The sequence below is a fragment of the Danio rerio genome, chromosome 7 (genome assembly GCF_052040795.2).
Source record: "Danio rerio strain M-AB ecotype USA chromosome 7, GRCz13ab, whole genome shotgun sequence".
Classification (NCBI taxonomy): Eukaryota; Metazoa; Chordata; class Actinopteri; order Cypriniformes; family Danionidae; genus Danio; species Danio rerio.
Window position 1 is genome coordinate 62,045,001 of NC_141027.1, and position 5,000 is coordinate 62,050,000.

The following is a 5,000-nucleotide window of genomic DNA, read 5'->3' on the forward strand; positions in this document are numbered from 1 at the left end:
TGTCCCGTGATGACAATCACACATACGTTTTTGTAGGCATTAAATAAAGGATATTTAATATTTTATGATGGTATAACGATATTGAAACTGACACCGTTGCTATTTTTAGATCCCGCAGTATACCATAATACCGTAATATCGCCCAAGCCTACTCTTCAGCAAATTATATATTTTTTAAAGCTGCTTGATTCTTTTAAAAACGAAAGCAGAGCCCGTCAATTGGTGTTTTTTTTCATAAGATACTCCTTTATGAATGTTTTATTTTATGAGTAAAGTCTTTAATGTGCTTTTTAATAGTTTTATTTTATTCAAAGCAGCACCTAAATGCAAATTTATCCTCAAAACGTGGCATAAAAGCGATGCATGTCATGTGTCGCATAATTGCCTTTTTTTCTGATCTTTTTGCATAAAGGTTTTAATCAAAAGACAGGTAATTTAATTACTTTCGATGTGCTAAAATATTTGTTAAACAAATGCTATTTCAAAAAAAGCATATGCAATGTGCTCTGACAGGTCAAATCAGATTCTTTCTCTCTTGCAAGTTCAAAAAAAATTTGAACGCCAAAGGCTTTTAGATATGCATATACAAGCCTATGTAATATATTAACATCAACAAATTAATAAAATAAGTAGCAAATGAGAAATAAATGACAGAAAAGTTGATAAAAACAGACATTATCTCTAAAAGTTATCAGAACGTGATTCAAATGATGGATCTGCGTAAGATCCATCATTTAAGATAAATAAATAAAACAGCTGAATATAGGCCTAAAATAAATCTAGAAAGCAACTACTGCGCGCTGATATTTATTCTTTTTTTCGAATAACAAACAATTTCAACCACGGGGAGATACCAACAGCTTGAGTTGCAGTATTTTCTAACATGTTAGAAGCGGACATCAGCTAGCCGTAGAGACGGGCCGGCACAAAAAAACATGGCTGCCGGTGGAGAAGCGGCTGTGCCCTCAGCAGCTGATTGAGACGGAGCTGCATATCCCTACTGAGTGCAGCAAATACTCAGAGATCCGGAAGAATTCTACCCGATAATCCAACACATACAAAACAACTTTAAGTCCCTGTCGAAAAGAACCCATCTTACTGGGGGAGTGTGTGTGCGGCTGTGTGTTCAACCAACAATACCCGCTCCTGTCGCCAACACACAAATACTGGAACTCTTTATGTGGACTTACTTTTGATAATAGGCTACTATTATTACCTTTATCCTATTTAATGTTATCAAAAATCTATTTTTATTTTTATTTTTATTATTCTATTTTTATTTTTTATTCTATTTTTATTTTTATTAATAATTTTTTTTTAATTTTATGTTATATTAATATTTGTTTGCACTACTGCTCTTTTTGCAATGTCTTGTTTGTGCGATGCGACGCTGCACTGCTTTGGCAAAACAAATGTACAGTTACTTGTCATGCCAATAAAGCACCTCAAATGTGAAAATAGCCTAGGCAACAAATAACAAATAGTAGTCTAATAACAAAAAATGCCCTTTTCATTTTCATACAATAGGCCTATGTTTGGTCTTTGACAATATGTGTTTAATTAAGCTATAAAGATTTGCCTATCAGATTAAATGCATAGTGAAATATTAAATAAATGTCTCTTTTGCTGAAAATTTAATTATTCTATATCTTTAATATTTTAAAAATCAACTCCTTTTTGCCCAGAGAAAGAGGCGCGCAGCACTAGCGGACATGGGGTGCTTTCCCAAAAAAGACGTACAGTAACTTGCGGCTGAACTATGCACAGTTTGGGGAAAAAAAAGGATATAGTGATGCATGTTTTCCAAAACCCCTAGTTTCTCTTACGCAGATCCATCATTTGAATCACGTTAGCTATAACGTAAAACGCCCATAATGATAAAGCACACTATCATCACGAGGGCATTAAAATTAAGACAACCTGAACATATTTTAATTGTTTATTTATTTAATGTAATTTTTTATATCTTTGTTCTTTGAATTATTTCAATATAACTTAGGCTATTCTATCGAGATAACACCATAAAAGGCCTTCAATGCACTGATATAGTTATTAGGAATACAATGAAAAGCTGATTTCACTATTAATCCTGTTTTTATTCAATGATTGCTTTCCAACACCGCATTTCTGTTGCGCGAAAAAAAGCTGCTGCAAATAAGCAAATTTATGCCAATACAATTTTAATAGTTTCATGATAGTAGTAATTAGTGTGCTTCATCTGCGTGATTCTGATTTGACATTCTTCCGCTAAACTTGCACTGTGTTAAGTTGTAAATGGGCTATGATCTTTGCTATTGAAGGAATAAAATTACAGTCTAATGCTTCTTTTGAATTACATATATGTGCTCATGCTTATAATGCATATGTGTTTGCTTGAACCATGATAATCTAATGAGCCCACGCAATGGTATGCTGAGACATTCTGTTTGACCTTAAAATGAGACAGGAACTTTCCACCCCTATAATGTCAAATAACTAAATCTGTAACAGACAAGTCTTGCAGAAAGTCCGTGTCTGGGTTGCAGCTGTGATGTGTGACTTTTCTACACAGAAAAGAGAACTGGAGCTGATGAGGCAAATATTGCTTTATTCTCTTACTAATCACTCTTTTCTTTTGATATATTTTTGCTATTGGAGGAATATACTCCCATTTGCCTCACTATTCATTATTTACAATATGTGTTTTTGTCAGATATGATGATGTCTCCTGATATAGCATACTTCTACTTAACCCGTTATAATGCGTTTCTAACTAACTGCTAAAACCACAAGAGCTGTGTGTGGGTGCTGGCTGGAGACAGATCTGCAAAAGGGCTTCCCCTAGATGGGTGCATACACAGGTCAAGAGTTCATAGACAGGATTATGAGGAAAAGCAGATGTGGGTAGATGCAGCATTTTATACTGCTCTGTGTGTATGCGTGATTTATGATGCTTTAATAAAATTTATATTATCCTGATATCTCTATAAGGAAGTTATGATGCTCAGCTGTGCTTTGATGATTTTTTGCTACAGTTGCTTGCTGCACCCCAGATGTCAGTAGTGTCAAGTATGTCAAGGAGAAGTGATACTTTCACCTGCCATTTTGTTTCTGTGTGCAGAGGTATCTCTGTGTGCAGACCACAGACTTTTGAGAGATGATTCTGCCTGAAAACAGCTGATGGCAACAAAAGAGATTGGGGGTAACTGATCAGAGGAGTGGTCAAAAAGATTGAACGCTGCTGATGGATAAAAGGAGGGAGTCGAAAGAGTTCGAGAGCTTTTGGACATCCAGACTGCTTGGCTGACGGTTCTTCAAAAGCCCAGGATCCTGACCTTCGCTTTATTCACTTATGCTCGATAAATAAATTCATTGATTTTGATTAATTGACTCCTGACCGATTATTGAATTGGGGTGGACTAAGGCAAGTGAGAAATAGTCCAACAAAATGGAGGGGGCACCCGGATCGGTCAACAAAGGAGTCTGAAAGGAGGAGTTGATTGTTTGAACTCCACACTAAACTTCAGCGGCGTTTCTTCATTCAACACTTGACCGGTCACTAAAAGAAGGTAAGCAGAAGCCTGTTTCTATCAAAATTCTGCTATTGATTATTACTAAAATTGTGTGTTGAATGACAAACTAAAACTGAAGTAATTAAATATTAAAAGTGAGTTGAGATATATGAGTGAATAAAGCCTAGGCACTTTTCCCCTGCCCTGGTTAAAGTCCAGGCATTTTTCCCCTGCCCTGGTTAAAGTCCAGGCACTTTTCCCCTGCCCTGGTTAGAGTCCAGGCACTTTTCCCCTGCCCTGGTTAGAGTCCAGGCACTTTTCCCCTGCCCTGGTTAGAGTCCAGGCACTTTTCCCCTGCCCTGGTTAGAGTCCAGGCACTTTTTCCCTGCCCTGGTTAGAGTCCAGGCACTTTTCCCCTGCCCTGGTTAGAGTCCAGGCACTTTTCCCCTGCCCTGGTTAAAGTCCAGGCACCGTTTCCCCTGCCCTGGTTAAAGTCCAGGCACCGTTTCCCCTGCCCTGGTTAAAGTCCAGGCACCGTTTCCCCTGCCCTGGTTAAAGTCCAGGCACCGTTTCCCCTGCCCTGGTTAAAGTCCAGGCACCGTTTCCCCTGCCCTGGTTAAAGTCCAGGCATTTTTCCCCTGCCCTGGTTAGAGTCCAGGCTATTTTATAAACTTTTTCCTGTGTTGAAAGTGTTATAAACAGCTGATTTTTTATTTATTTATTTTTTATATATATTTTTTTTTTTCACTGATTAATTGAAAACATAAAACAACATGGAGGGAGAATTTGATCGTGAATGTGAGGAATATGGCTATCCTCCAGTTCAGGCTCAGTGGAAAAGGCTACAGCTACAGCCAGAAAGAAGGAAGGATAAAAGCAGCTGAAGTATATTTTGGGATGTACAGATCAGACAAGACACAAACGCAAATTTGGCCAAAAAGTTGAGAGGAAGTGGAGGGAGCCCACATGGTCTGAACCATACAAAGTCATTGCCAGATTGTCCCATTTTGTTAAGGTTGCTGGCAAGGGTGATACCTGGTACCACCTCTCATCCTGTGTTGCATGTAATAAACCTAACCATTCTTTTGCAGAAATTAGAGTGGACCTGACTTCTCAGGTCCAAGAGAGGGAGACTCAGATTATACGAGACACTGACACTAACAGACCTGCAACACACACAACCAATTACTTGCTGCCACTCTGACAAATAGAAAAGTAAAAATTTAACAAAATTGAACACCTATTTCAAACACTGGACAATGAACCATTAGCTCACTGTGTAAGTGCTGACTGTGCTTTTGGGGCTGATATAGCAAAACAATTCAGAGAAAGATACAGTGTAAAAAGATTGAAATTAAATTTAAACAACCAAGACAGGATTATCTTTCATCTGGTGCCAAAAAATTGACTACTAACAAATTAACATATGAAGACTTTAAAGCCAGTCTGATTTAGATGAAATATTAGTGTCTGTTATTCAGAGTGAGCAGTGTGTCTGTATCCCAGCTA

General features: G+C 37.7%; 1 protein-coding gene and 1 long non-coding RNA gene across 4 annotated transcripts in view; one reads left to right on the forward strand and one right to left on the reverse strand.

Moving 5' to 3' along the window:
• Positions 1-5,000, reverse strand: part of zdhhc21 (zDHHC palmitoyltransferase 21) — a 70,109-nt gene that overhangs the window by 54,446 nt on the left and 10,663 nt on the right.
• The window catches only part of LOC147836147 (uncharacterized), a 2,700-nt gene continuing 954 nt past the window's right edge, over positions 3,255-5,000 (forward strand). Inside the window, exon 1 of the long non-coding RNA XR_015496368.2 lies at positions 3,255-3,548. This is a non-coding gene — a long non-coding RNA (uncharacterized LOC147836147). The remainder of the gene's footprint in view (positions 3,549-5,000) is intronic.